This window comes from Schistocerca gregaria, chromosome 3 (assembly GCF_023897955.1).
Source record: "Schistocerca gregaria isolate iqSchGreg1 chromosome 3, iqSchGreg1.2, whole genome shotgun sequence".
Classification (NCBI taxonomy): Eukaryota; Metazoa; Arthropoda; class Insecta; order Orthoptera; family Acrididae; genus Schistocerca; species Schistocerca gregaria.
Window position 1 is genome coordinate 573,130,276 of NC_064922.1, and position 16,304 is coordinate 573,146,579.

A 16,304-nucleotide genomic window follows, 5' to 3' on the forward strand; every position below is an offset into this window, starting at 1 on the left:
TTACTGTGTAATGCCACAAACATTAGCCTGGGAAAAGCATTGTAAATTCATGACATTACAATATCATTTGAACAGCTATCTTACCAAACGGTTTTACATGGTATACAAGAAACGATAACACAATATCAAACATATCAGACAACATACAAAATATTGTGATGTCACGTTACAAAATCCCTCGCTGCTACAGAAGCAGAGTAAAGTGAGGATGCGTATACTAGGCCTCTGTCGTAATTTCCGGCTACATCGTATTTTCTCTTGATTCATTATGTCACTGATGTCCCTTATTGCTGGAGCCATAACTGATAAATTTTTCAGTGATACTAATGGTATGTTTTATTGTTTTTGTGTTTTAATTCTGCTACATACGTTCTCAACTTCTACCATCATGTAGAGAATCGGTTTTCAGCGTTGCTATCCCGTCAACTGTGTCCAGAGATGAAGTTTAACTGGAGTAGTGCTTTAACGTAAAAACTTTTCCATTGCAATGTATCTGCTGCGAGCGGATAGCTAGCTGGCAATAGACGGGCAGTTCTATAGGGAGAGGAAGTTGCTGAAGGCAGCGTGCTCGCCTTGTTGGCAGGATCGTAGTTCTTTTGTGGCTGAATTTAGGAGTTCCAGAAGTATTGAGGAGAGAAAGTGGACAGCTGGAGCTGTAACGTATGTTTTTGTATAATTGCCACCTGCTGTAAACACGCAGATATTATCGCAATACATATGAGTAAATACGTTAAACCTATCGAAGTACAAGAGGCAAAACAATGTTGTGACTTCTAGGAAATGAGGATGTACTTTCCAGACCACTACTGCTTGCTGCGTTGTTTTTGTTGTTGTTGTCATCAGTCCTGAGACTGGTTTGATGCAGCTCTCCATGCTACTCTATCTTGTGCAAGCTGCTTCATCTCCCAGTACCTACTGCAACCTACATCCTTCTGAATCTGCTTAGTGTACTCATCTCTCGGTCTCCCTCTACGATTTTTACCCTCCACGCTGCCCTCCAATGCTAAATTTGTGATCCCTTGATGCCTCAAAACATGTCCTACCAACCGATCCCTTCTTCTAGTCAAGTTGTGCCACAAACTTCTCTTCTCCCCAATCCTATTCAATACCTCCTCATTAGTTACGTGATCTATCCACCTTATCTTCAGTATTCTTCTGTAGCACCACATTTCGAAAGCTTCTATTCTCTTCTTGTCCAAACTAGCTATCGTCCATGTTTCACTTCCATACATGGCTACACTCCAAACAAATACTTTCAGAAACGACTTCCTGATACATAAATCTATATTCGATGTTAACAAATTTCTCTTCTTCAGAAACGCTTTCCTTGCCATTGCCAGTCTACATTTTATATCCTCTCTACTTCGACCATCATCAGTTATTTTACTTCCTAAATAGCAAAACTCCTTTACTACTTTAAGTGTGTCATTTCCTAATCTAATTCCCTCAGCATCACCCGATTTAATTTGACTACATTCCATTATCCTCGTTTTGCTTTTGTTAATGTTCATCTTATATCCTCCTTTCAAGACACTGTCCATTCCGTTCAACTGTTCTTCCAAGTCCTTTGCAGTCTCTGACAGAATTACAATGTCATCGGCGAACCTCAAAGTTTTTACTTCGTCTCCATGAATTTTAATACCTACTCCAAATTTTTCTTTTGTTTCCTTTACTGCTTGCTCAATATACAGATTGAATAACATCGGGGAGAGGCTACAACCCTGTCTCACTCCTTTCCCAACCACTGCTTCCCTTTCATGCCCCTCGACTCTTATTACTGCCATCTGGTTTCTGTACAAATTATAAATAGCCTTTCGCTCCCTGTATTTTACCCCTGCCACCTTTAGAATTTGAAAGAGAGTATTCCAGTCAACATTGTCAAAAGCTTTCTCTAAGTCTACAAATGCTAGAAACGTAGGTTTGCCTTTTCTTAATCTTTCTTCTAAGATAAGTCGTAAGGTCAGTATTGCCTCACGTGTTCCAACATTTCGACGGAATCCAAACTGATCCTCCCCGAGGTCTGCATCTACCAGTTTTTCCATTCGTCTGTAAAGAATTCCCGTTAGTATTTTGCAGCCGTGGCTTATTAAACTGATAGTTCGGTAATTTTCACATCTGTCAGCACCTGCTTTCTTTGGGATTGGAATTATTATATTCTTCTTGAAGTCTGAGGGTATTTCGCCTGTCTCATACATCTTGCTCACCAGCTGGTAGAGTTTTGTCATAACTGGCTCTCCCAAGGCCGTCAGTAGTTCTAATGGAATGTTGTCTACTCCGGGGGCCTTGTTTCGACTCAGGTCTTTCAGTGCTCTGTCAAACTCTTCACGCAGTATCGTATCTCCCATTTCGTCTTCATCTACATCCTCTTCTATTTCCATAATATTGTCCTCAAGTACATCGCCCTTGTATAAACCTTCTGTATACTCCTTCCACCTTTCTGCCTTCCCTTCTTTGCTTAGAACTGGGCTGCCATCTGAGCTCTTGATATTCATACACGTGGTTCTCTTCTCTCCAAAGGTCTCTTTAATTTTCCTGTAGGCAGTATCTATCTTACCCCTAGTGAGATAAGCTTCTACATCCTTACATTTGTCCTCTAGCCATCCCTGTTTAGCCATTTTGCACTTCCTGTCGATCTCATTTTTGAGACGTTTGTATTCCTTTTTGCCTGCTTCATTTACTGCATTTTTATATTTTCTCCTTTCATCAATTAAATTCAATATTTCTTCTGTTACCCAAGGATTTCTAGCAGCCCTCGTCTTTGTACCTACTTTATCCTCAGCTGCCTTCACTACTACATCCCTCAGAGCTACCCACTCTTCTTCTACTGTACTTCTTTCCCCTATTCCTGTCAATTGTTCCCTTATGCTCTCTCTGAAACTCTGTACAACCTCTGGTTCTTTCAGTTTATCCAGGTCCCATCTCCTTAATTTCCCATATTTTTGCAGTTTCTTCAGTTTTAATCTACAGGTCATAACCAATAGATTGTGGTCAGAGTCCACATCTGCCCCTGGAAATGTCTTACAACTTAAAACCTGGTTCCTAAATCTCTGTCTTACCATTATATAATCTATCTGATACCTTTTAGTATCTCCAGGGTTCTTCCACGTATACAACCTTCTTTCATGATTCTTAAACCAAGTGTTAGCTATGATTAAGTTGTGCTCCGTGCAAAATTCTACTAGGCGGCTTCCTCTTTCATTTCTTAGCCCCAATCCATATTCACCTACTATGTTTCCTTCTCTCCCCTTTCCTACACTCGAATTCCAGTCACCCATTACTATTAAATTTTCGTCTCCCTTCACTATCTGAATAATTTCTTTTATTTCATCGTACATTTCTTCAATTTCTTCATCATCTGCAGAGCTAGTTGGCATATAAACTTGTACTACTGTAGTAGGTGTGGGCTTCGTAACTATCTTGGCCACAATAATGCGTTCACTATGCTGTTTGTAGTAGCTTACCCGCATTCCTATTTTCCTATTCATTATTAAACCTACTCCTGCATTACCCCTATTTGATTTTGTGTTTATAACCCTGTAGTCACCTGACCAGAAGTCTTGTTCCTCCTGCCACCGAACTTCACTAATTCCCACTATATCTAACTTTAACGTATCCATTTCCCTTTTTAAATTTTCTAACCTACCTGCCCGATTAAGAGATCTGACATTCCACGCTCCGATCCGTAGAACGCCAGTTTTCTTTCTCCTGATAACGACATCCTCCTGAGTAGTCCCCGCCCGGAGATCCGAATGGGGGACTATTTTACCTCCGGAATATTTTACCCAAGAGGATGCCATCATCATTTAATCATACAGTAAAGCTGCATGTCCTCGGGAAAAATTACGGCTGTAGTTTCCCCTTGCTTTCAGCCGTTCGCAGTACCAGCACAGCAAGGCCGTTTTGGTTAATGTTTCAAGGCCAGATCAGTCAGTCATCCAGACTGTTGCCCCTGCAACTACTGAAAAGGCTGCTGCCCCTCATCAGGAACCACACGTTTGTCTGGCCTCTCAACAGATACACCTCCGTTGTGGTTGCACCTACGGTACGGCCATCTGTATCACTGAGGCACGCAAGCCTCCCCACCAACGGCAAGGTCCATGGTTCATGGGGGGGGGGGGGGGTGGCTTGCTGCGTTATAGCTTCCAAATTACCAATTCAAAGTCCTTTTGTGAGTTACACAACTTGGAGACCTCAACGCATAGTCTGTGTTATACAATGAAGTGAAAAAAGTCGTTTGGTACCTCCTAATATCGTATCTAACCTCCATTTGCCTCGCGTAGTACGACAACTTGACGTTGGTCTCAGCAAGTCATTGGAAATCTCCTGCAAAGACATTACGCCGCACTACCTCTAAGGCCAAGCATCATAGCGAAAATGCTGCCGCTGAAGGATTTTGTGCACGAAATGACCTCTTGATTATGTCTCATAAATGTTCAATGGGATTCATGTAGCTCCATCTAGATATGCAAACCATTAGCTCGAATCGTCGAGAATGCTCTTCAAACCAATAGCGAACCACTCTGCCATTGTGTAATGGTGTGTTGTCATCCACAAAAACTCAGTGGTTGTTAGGGAACATAAAAAAAGATAAATGGCGCAAATGGTCTCCAAGTAGACGTACATAACCATTTCCAGGGAATGACCGTTTCAGTTGCAACAGAGGATCAAATGGTTCAAATGGCTCTGGGCACTATGGGACTCAACTTCTGAGGTCGTTAGTTCCCTAGAACTTAGAACTAGTTAAACCTAACTAACCTAAGGCCATCACACACATCCATGCCCGAGGCAGCATTCTAACCTGTGACCGTAGCGGTCTCGCGGTTCCAGAGTGCACCGCCTAGAACCACACGGCCACTTCGGCCGTCGCAACAGAGGATCCAGTTCATTCCACGAATACACATCCCACGCCAGATGGAGCCATCATCAGCTTCCCCAGTGCCTTGTTGACAAGAGTGACCAGAGTGGTTTAGTGGGTTTTGTGCTGCCACCGACTCCTAGCACCAGCTCTTACCAACTGAAATCAGGACTCACTTGACCAGGCCGCTGTTTCCAGTCGTCTACTGTCCCACCGATGTGGTCTCGAGCCCAGGAGCGGCGCTGCAGGTGCTGCCGTACTGTTAGCATAGACACTTGTGGCGGTCATAAGCTGCTATAGCCCATTAATGCCAGATTAAGCTGCGCTGTCCTAATGAATACGATGGTAGTATCTCCCAGGTTGCCATCTACGGTTATTTCACAGTGTTTTTGTCTGTTAACACACGCAATTCTAAGCAAACGCTGCTGCTCTCAGACGTAAAGTGTCGGCCCTCGGCCACTGCATTGTCCGTGGAGAGAAGCAATGCCATGTATTACTCTTATCGGTACCGTCTTGCCAATGAGGATCTCGGAATATTGAATTTTCCAACGATTTCCGGAATGGAGTGCTGCACACATCTAGCTCCTGCTACCACTTCGCCTTCAGAATCTGTTAAATCCAGTCGTTCGGCCGCAATCAACACCGAAACCATCTCACTTGAATTAACTGAGTATTAATGACAGCTCCTATAATGCACTACGATTTTATACCTCGTCTACCCGATAATGCCATCTCCATATATGAATAAAGCTACCCCATGACTTTGTCATCTCAGCAAATGTCTCGAGGTAGAGATGAATTGAATGTCACGTCTTAACAGCACTTTGTCTACAAAAACGAGCTTCACAATGCGTTTCAGCAGTGCTCCGGAGTCCAATAGGAATGGGTTTTAAAGTGAATACCTCTAGACCTATGAAGTCTTATTAATTTTAGCCACTGTGAAGACTTCTATTGTGATGAACAAATTCTCATAGGTCACTGTAGATCCCATAAGTACTGGACAACTTGTTCTTGTTTTAGTCCATACTAACGTCTCCCAAAGTGTGGAAAGCTAAGAGCTTGTAGCAGAAGTGACTGGTTTCACTGCATAAAACATGAAGTGGTCATGGGTTTTAAGGTATACATTTTGGATGTTATGTGTACTAGACATATTTGCTTATAATTATCGTTCCTGTAGTATCCTTGCATACTGAACATTCCTGTTTGGACCCCATTACATATATCTAACGGATGATAAAACCGAAACACTTGCTTATCAATGCAAATCGGCCACTTTGCAGTCAATTGATGAGTTGCATATTGTCAGTGCGTTCTGGAGTGGGTACATCACTTTCAGTGTGTGATCGACGGTGGTATGCCACAATCTTCATGTTTGATATATTGATACCTTGTTCTTTCATGGATCGAAGAGTGACTTCCAGCGATCAGGGACAATCAAGACAGTCTGCAAACGTTAAAACAGCAAATGCGAAGGACCTTGAACTGTCCAGTAGTGACATTAGAGACTAGAAACACAGCAAGGAAACCAGAATGATATTTGGTGATATATTACAGCTCTTAACCAATGGTTCAAATGGCTCTGAGCACTGTGGGACTGAACATCTGAGGTCATCAGCCCCTTGACTTAGAACTAAGTAAACGTAACTAACCTAAGGACGTCACACACATACATGCCGGAGACAGGATTCGAATCTGCGACCGTAGTAGCAGAACGGTTCCGGACTTAAGCGCCTAGAACCACTTGGACACAGCGGTCGGTAGCACTCAACACCAATATGGTAAACCATTACAAAGATTTCCAACAAAATCAATTGTCCACCTACAGCACCTGCATTAAGGGTGTATTAAAACTTCAGCCTTATGCATCAAGCAGACACAGTCACAATGCTTGTCAGCCTACAGCTACATCCGTACAGCCCTGTGTGACTGTAGAAATCTATAGGTTGGACGCTGGCTTCTAGAAATGCGCTTTCCAAGTCAGACTTTCGTACTTCAGCTCTAGCTCAAGACCGAAACAAATTCAGCGTACCTCACTACTCTTTCGTCAAATGTGGCCACCAAGACTATTCCGAAATTCTAGAAGAAAAGCAGCTTTGCTTTCCCAAAATGCCTCTGAGCGTTATGGGATTTAACATCTGAGGTCATCAGTCCCCTAAACTTAGAACTATTTAATCCTAACTAACCTAAGCACATACACACATCCATGCCCGACACAGGATTCGAACCTGCGAAGGTAGCAACAGCGCGGCTCCGAACTGAAGCGCCCAGAGCCGCTCGGCCAAAACGGCCGGCCTTTGCTTTTCCTTTCCTAGTCCATGGAAACCGAGCTTCGCATAATAATAATATACCCTTATGACTAGGAAATAATAACACAAAATTTGTGTCCCGCGAAGCAGTTGTAGCTATGTTATAAGCGATATTAATGTTGATCCCGTCCTTTGATGTGTGTGTGTGTGTGTGTGTGTGTGTGTGTCATCAGCGCTCTGACACACATTAAAAGGGACGAATGAGGACAGGGCTAATAAAATTGAAGCACACACCTAAAGAAGGCAGGAAAAGAAGGAAAATGCTACATAAGAAAGTAAAACGTAAGGAAAGGGAAAACGTAGCAACAAGAATACCACAGGAAATTTTCATAGGCTGGCCACTTACATAAAATACGGGCGAGCTTGTCACACAGTGAACAAATCAAGATTCTCTCCCTAAAATCTTTGTTAAAACATTTGACATGACATACAACTTTAAAACTTTAACCACATTCGCCCGAGTGTTGTCTAAAAGAGTTGGCAGGTCTGCTGGCAAGTCAGCCGCGGCCTTTGGTCAGAAAACAAAACGCAATCCAATAAAACGTGGCGTACAGTGACCTGGACGCCACAAGCACCACACATCGGAGGGTCCTCTCGCCGGAGCAGGAAGCCATGCGTCCTAGGGCTGTGGCCTATCCGAAGCCAAGTGAGGAGAACCTCGTCCCGTCGACGGGGCTGAAAGGAAGTACACCACACACGCGTTGTGGGCTTGACTATACGGAGCTTATTGTCAGTTATCTCCAGCCACTCATCCTCCCACCTACCCATGACTCGTGAGCTCAACAGCGAGGTGAGTGGGTGCAGGGGGATAGCACACTGAGATACTTGTGGATGTAGACACGCCTCCTTGGCTGCGAGATCTGCCCTTCCATTCCCAGCAATGACGCCATGCCCCGGAACCCAGCAGAAAGCCATCACCTTCCACAGTCACTGTAGTTGGAGGAGAGCATCCTGGCTGATTTGGACTATTTGATCTGCTGGATACAAACGTTGGAATGAGTGAATGGCACTTAGTCAATCGGAATTGACCAGAAATTTAGGACAGGACGAATGTCTGATCTGCTCCAGTGCCCGCAAGATTGCAGACAATACTGCATCAAAAACAATAAAAGTCTGAGGCAATCGGACCTTGAGGACACGATCCGGAAAAACAACAGAGCAACCAACAGAATCCCCTTTTTTATAACCATCCGTAATACAGCTACATAATCGCTGTGATCAGATAAAATGGCAGAAAATACTGCATTAAAAACGGTGGCAGGAGTGCAATCTCTCTTGTACTCAGATAAATGTACAATCATTCTGGGCCTCTTCAGTAACCAGGGTGGCAGGTGGTTAAAACCCATGATCTGGGGTTGTACAGACTCCACACCGAGGGACTCTAGCACACGTTGCAGCCGGCCTGGATAGCCGAGCGGTTCTAGGCCCTACATTCTGGAACCGCGCGACTGCTATGGTCGCAGGTTCGAATCCTCCCTCTTGCATGGATGTGTGTGATGTCCTTCGGTTAGTGAGGTTTAAGTAGTTCTAAGTTATAGGGGACTGATAATCTCAGAACTTAAGTCACATAGTGCTCAGAACCATTTGAACCATTTGAACCACATGTTGCACACGGATCACAAACGGCAACGTAACCCAGGGACGGTGGGAAAAAAGGCGGTCCAGAGGAGGATGAGCAACAATATGGTGAGCAGGCGAGGTTGGAGCTGCAAGAAACTTACAAGCCTTGCGCACCAGCTGGAGCTGCCGACGGATGGTAAGTGGCGGTGCCCCAGCCTCGGCATAGAGGCTGAGTATGAGTACCCGTGGTCAGACGAATCCCAGCGTGGTGGACAATGTCAAGAATCTGCAAATAAGACGGCCGCGCTGACCCATACACTGTGCACTCGTAGTCCAGCCGTGAACGCACAAAATCCCGATAAAACTGAAGGAGACGCGCGCTGTCCGCTCCCCAAGACCTGTGCTGAGGCACTTTAGGATGTTCAGTGCCTTCAGGGTTCTGGCTTTCAAGTCCCGTAGGTGTGGCAGCCATGACAACTTGGAGTCAAAAATTAGGCCCAGAAACCGCACTGTGTCTCTAAAATGTAGGACAGTATCCCCCATATGCAAGACAGGCAAAGTAAAAAGACGACGATAACGATTAAATGAACACAAACACACTTATCGACAGAAAACCGAAAACCTGTCTTTGCAGCCCACTCCTCTAATCGCAGCACTGTTAGCTGCAACTGACGGCTCACGTTTGCAACACTGGAGGAGGAAAGGAAACAGCAAAGACTGTACTGGACTCCTCACTGTACACATTATACTGTTGATGGCTATGGCAAAGAGGGTGACGCTTAAAGCACTGCCCAGGGAGACACCGTTCTCTTGCTCAAAGCGATCAGACAGTGTGTCACCAACTCGAGTCCGAAAAAGCCGCTGAGACAGGAAACAGCGAATGAAAATGTGGAGGTGGCCACGAAAGCCCCATTGATGCAGTTGTGCAAGAATAGAGTGTCTCCGAGTAATATCGTAAGCGATATCAAAGAAGATATCGATACACTGATGCTGACGGAGGAAAGCCTGCTAAATAGCCTCCTCTAGGAGAGTCAGGCTGTCGACCGTGGACCGACATTTTCGGAATCCACACTGAGAGCGGCTAAGGAGCTGCCTGGTTTCTAACAGACAGACCAGACGACGGTTAACCATCCGTTCCACGGTCTTTGCGACACAGGGCGATACTCCGGTAACTACTGGGACATATGCGGTTTTTCGCTGGTTTGAGGACAGGGTCGTGACCTGGCGCAGTGTCAGAAGTCTCAGAAAGTTCCGATTCAAGTTCCCACGTGGAGAAAGGGGAGCTGCAGGCCTCGGAACTGTTCGACCAAAAGTTCAAGTTTGCTCTATCGACAGTCGCACGGTAGCGACGAAACGCTTGATCTGATTTGCAGTACTTTGTGCAAAATGCTCTGGCAGCGTCAGAGCAATGGCTCTGGGTGTCGTTTGGAGGTATCCCTGTTTCAGGACTGCAGCTTTTGGTAAACCGCTGCGTTTACCGGAAATCCTCCGGATGGCTCCCCATATTTCTGTGGAACAAGTGGAACTGTTGATGGAGTCCAGGAACTCATGGCTCTCGCGATTCGAAAGACGGTAAGATTGACTGCTGTTGGGCGGCATTTAAATCGTCGAAGAGCCGCACGCCTGTCCCGCATGGCTGAAGGGCACTCTTCTTCCTCAAACCGAGGTCATCTTTGGCGCTCCCCACCAGTGCACGAGTTTTATTCGGAGGACAAAACACAGTTCCGACCCGGTGTTTCTTCAGAATGCGGGCTATTTTCCCCGAGAGTGCCCCTGTGTATGGAACAAATGCAGTGCCTACGTCCTCCCTAGTGACTTCATCCATCTCAACAGGCTTTGCTGCACTCTCTCACGTACTGTGTTTTGTCCTCCGAATAAAACTCGTGCACTGGTGGGGAGCGCCAAAGATGACCTCGGTTTGAGGAAGGCCGGCGTGTACCAGATTCCGTGTCAATGTGGCAAGTCGTATATTGGTCAGACGATGCGTACCGTCGAGGATCGATGCCGTGACCACCAGAGGCACACTCGACTGATGTATCCGAGCAAGTCGGCGGTCGCTGAACATTGTTTGTCGGAAAATCACGCTATGGAGTATGACCGCACGAGGATTCTGGTACAGACGTCGAGATACTGGGACAGCGTTGTTAGAGAGGCCATCGAAATTCGCACCAATGACGACCTCATAAACCGTGACTGTGGCTATAATCTTAGCAAGGCTTGGGAACCAGCGATTGGGTTAATCAAGAGTAAATCGAGCAAACGTATAGTTGTGACGACCACGGCGGACAGAGCCATCACACCGACGTCATCTCAGACGCCGTCGCAATCTGTTCCACCGCGATACCGTGGCGCGGGGCGCGGACGGCGGAGGGAGCGCGCCGCTGGAGGAGGGTATTTAAATCGGCCGCCGCCGCGACCGAACCTAGTTCCCTGTGAGCAGCCATAGCGTACGGATCTCCGTGCCGGCACGTTCACAGGAGTTCAGTCCGTCAGTTCACCTGATGATGGCGATATGTTTGATCGCCGAAATGTTGTGCCCGTTTATAGACCAGCAGTACACCCGTGGATATTTTGATTATCAAATACGCCGGGAGAAACTCAAGAATCACGACCTTGAAACAGATTATAAATTTTATTCTAATTTAAAAGATAAAAGGCGTCCACATAGGTGAAGTACTGTATGCCTGTCTTCGTCATGGCTGGCTGTCACATTTGATCGATTCGTCATGTATTTGCTGATAGTTTGACGCCAGGTCACTTTTGAAATTAACACAATCAGGTACGTTCTGGTGCACTTCGTGTCTGAAGGTGACATGGAATAGATGTTTCAAATGGCTCTTAGCACTATGGGACAACGTCTGAGGTCATAAGTCCCCTAGAACGTAGAACTACTTAAACCTTACTAGCCTAAGGACATCACACACATCCATGCCCGAGGTAGGATTCGATCCTGCGACTGTAGTTGTCGCGTGGTTCCAGACTGTAGCGCCTAGAACCTCTCGGATGACATAGAATAAAGTCATTTTGTATTTCGTACAATACGGCTGATTGCTGTTTTATTAATGTCTACAGATCTGAGGATGTTTCACGACGAACCGAAATAGGCCGTTTTCAAAAGGTGACAGATAATAAATGTATTTTAAAACCCGTAATTTCTGATTTATTCCTACAAGGATATTATGTTAAGCTTTTCAATGTTTAATTTCCCTTTTATGGTAACGTACATTTTACGCTCACTGGATTGTTCCACATGCTGATATTCACAGTTGCTTTCAAGACCACTAAGACGTAGGTCAATTACTTGTACGTAACAGTAAAATGACAACAAGTTTGCAAGAGCAGGTATGGACTGGGTGACGAAAAAGTAAAGCGCACAGATTACATGATCGTATGTGAGACTAACTTCGTACAAACACACATAATCGGCGAGCTGTAATTCCTCTGTGAAGGACAGGACGCCTACGGATTGCTTTAGTGTCAGTCTGTTCTATACATTTTGGCTCCTCTCCTTAATATTTCTGAGACATGCATTGTGTGGAAGAACCAGCTCCAGTTCGATAATACATATATTAGGCGGTATGATGGAGGACACTGTCCTGTACTGGGGGAAGTATGTTTAACCAACATGAATATAGCGCTTTTGTCTAACACTTACATCGTAGTTGTTCTAGATGATGTTACGTAGCCCCATGCTATTTACATGTGGAAAATTAAAACTGAATGCAGGCATAGCACAATTTATAAACTTTTCTCGGTCTTCAGTGTCTGGGAGGTTGACACTGAACCATAGCAAAATGTATATCAAAATACATTCAAACGGAAATGAAATCTTTCTAAAAGTGCAACATCCAACTGCAATAGTAAAATACAATTAGTTATTTGGTGAACCTATGCATTTCCACCAAACTCTATGTTTAAATACAGGTAACATATCATAACATCATTTTACTGATTTTGTGACGTTTCCCATACTTCAGAAATGTATCCATATGTATGTTCACTTGTTGCTTACCAGATGAGACGTGCTATTTATGTTTATACCACCTAGCTCCATTGCAAAGCCCTCAATTCAGTAATGGTGTCTACAAATTATCGCATAAGTACACATGCACGTAAATAGGTTACAGTTATGAGGCACAGTGTTGTAAACACACACACACACACACGTGCACACACAGACACACACGCACACACACACACACACACACACACACACACACACACACACGCACGCACACACAGCAAAGTACAGTTACGCTATTTAGTGTGTTGAATCGCCAGCCTAGGTCCTCCCACACGCTCTCTACCTCATTTCACTGACACCTGGGGAGTAAATGAAATACGCAGTATCCAAAGATTTGGAGGTCACTTCCAAAAAAGTGGAAGTTCCCATTCTTTTAACTTGAGTTATCGGTTTTATTCGTAGTCTACATATGCAAGACATGTGTCATAGGTTAATACGTATATCAAGCGTTTTGTTATAGAGCTCTGTCCTAGGCAGTCTGGTCATAAGTCATTGACAGCAGTATCGTAGACCGAGTTTGTGGTTTCGCTCAGTTAGATGTATGAAATAACTAGGAGAAACGGGATGGGAATCGTAGCTTGCTGTTGTGTTTAAAGGTGACCGTTTTTCCTTTCTCGACACGCGAATAGGTAGCGTGAAGCTTGCTAATCTGTACTGATGTTTGAGCAGCTAAACTGTATGCATTTCTCACATGTATGACAATTTATTTACAACACTTACACAGATTACCTTTGAGTCCTCAGAGTCTAGGAGAGCGGGCTGGCTACAGGAGGCTGTTGAAAGAGCCAGCTGCTTTTGCAAGAGCAGCGCCTCAAGTTGCCTCCTCATACCGTGAGACATAGCTGAAGGCCATACCATGCCACTGGTCATCCTTCACCTAGAGTGCTGTTTTTGCCCCATACAAGACTCATAGCCAAGTATTTCGCTATTGTTGCAGGGGTCGGCGTTTCCTATAAGTATGTCTGATGTCTGCAGACGTGAAACAGTATATAATTGTCATCCCAACACCAATGAAAGCAGAGCGTCACGAAATGATGGATCTCTTTGTGTACCATTAACGACAGGGTAGATCAGGTCTCGGTGAGCAGAATCACTACTTACAGGAAGATTCAGCTGCAGTACAGAATGAGTGTGTCGTTCTTAACACAAAACGAACCAAAGAAGAGCACCAACAATGGATGGACCTTTTCGTGTACCATCAGTGAGAGGTTATAAACGGCCAGGAAAATGAGTATCCTACCAACGATGGGAGGAGAGGGAGGGAAGAGGGGAAGTAAGACTGTTCTAAGTTGCACATATACCGACATATGAAGGTGGGATACAAGCTCGATTCTGGTGAAGGGGTTTTATTACGATAGTAGCGTGAAGCTATTATAGTGTTTCACTAGAACCAAGGCCAGGATGCAATTGTAGCGTAACATAACCGTTGAAATCTTGGTTTCTTTAATAGTTGCTCGATTATAAGAGGATTACATCTCCATCCTCCGAAGAGACACTGGTATCAGTCACAAGAAAAAAAAACGCCTATACATCCTGGAATGTTCGTTCCGTTTTAGTAGCAGCATTACGTTATTGGCATAATCATCTACTCGCCGCAGTGTGTGGGACTTGCTAGTTGAATGCGTGATGAGGTACTGCTGAATGCTGTAAAGTGCTTATTTTCTAGTATTTTTAACGCAAGATTCAATGTTCTCATTTCAATATTCATTGTCAGCAAGTGTAAGTTCATACTACAAGGTAGATGTTAATCTTACTTAAATGGGGATTTCATTGTTTTTAATAGTATATCGGCTATTGACACTGTCGCTATCGCAGTAGTCGTTTTAAAAGCGTATAATTACGCCATTTATACTATGTGAGGTGAGGTCTGTCGGTACATTATTCGATGTAGCAAGAATAAGAATCACATCTGGAGAGTGGCTATACACTATACTGCCACAGTATTCGTTTTGAAGGCATAAGACTAGTACCACTACATTATGTAAGATGAGGTCTGTTGGTACAATATTAGTCGTAGCAAGGGTAGAACTCACATCTGAAGAAACACGATAGTAATTATTCATGCTGAAAATGAGTGTTCGTTTTTATTAAGCCAATTTCTCTAAATAAATGATACTGACAGTACGGCGCTTGAGCTGTTAACAAGGGAAACACTTAGACACTCAGCGTGTTACTCAACGAGGAACAAGTGACCTGTGTAAAATTCCCCCTCCATCTATTCTTCCACCATCCGCACAGCAGGAATGCCTGTGTTTCAGCGCCAACATCCATTGATGAAGTGTGCGTGTCTTCTTTCTGGAAGAGGTTTCAGCCACACATCGTTGTACATATAGTCAAAAAAGCATTTTACTTAAGTGTATAACACAGATAAATAACAGAGATAAAGACGACATTCTGTGAGGCTAGCTGAATATCAAATCCTTCTACAATATAAAAGAACACAGACGCACACACACACACACACACACACACACACACACACACAAAAACAAAGTTGTTATACAGTACAGTGGAGATTATAAAACCTCTACAACAGCCTTAGAATAGTCTACATGAAAAAAGTTGAATGGACACGAGGAATGATGGGCTTGAAGTGCATGCAGAAGTGGGAGCTGCTAGGTGCGGATACTGCTCTCCAGCTACAGGGGGTAGAACGTGCTGATCGGCGCACAGTGAGACACCTAGCAATCCTTTTCCTACATGAGACTCATTTAACTTAGTTGAGGATCACTTTCAGTGCTGGAACATCGAGAACATCTGAAAGCATGCATATGTTGACCCTTCAGTTATTCATCCGGATGCTTATTTTGCTACTGTTCAATTAGGGCCAGTCTTTTGTAGAAACAAGTAACTTCTTGCAGGTGGCATCTTTTTCTTGATTCTTTTGTCATTCTGAGATTTTATGGAGACTAAAAGCAGTATATCAGCTCCAGCAGATGAATCTCTTCGTGAACAATCGGTGACATGTTAGAATAGGCCTGAATAACAGGTATCCCTATCTACATGGTGAAGGGATGAGAAGCAGCGGGGAGGGTGGGGGGTAGGAGGTGTGGCAATTGGGGGAAGGGTGAGGCTGGCTCTACGCCGTTTAGTCAGTATCCACACAACGAGCTGAAAACTAGCGCTCCTGCCACCTCTCCCTCCTCGTGGGATCCTCTGGGACCGGTTTTTGCAGTAGTTATTTTGTTACAGGTATTTTTCTCAACTGCCAGTGTGTGTGTGTGTGTGTGTGTGGCAATTTGATCTGATGTTTATGGGTTGTAGTTTTCCCAAGACAATTTCGATGAGAGATTAGAATGGTGGAGCATTTTCTGTCACTTATGGTGGTGTGTAATGGCGTTCCTACACTTCAGTGGTAGTTTGCTGCCAAATCCCTTTTTACCATGTATCTATATACATGTTTCTCAGCACCTATACAGTTGTAGAGTGGTAGAAGACAACTTTTTTACACTTAACTTACAGTTTTCTGACCTGTCCATTCTTACCAATTATCAGTGTACAAGTTCCTCAGCAGCTTCACACTTGTAGATCGGTATGGATACTTTGTTTTCCATGCCCT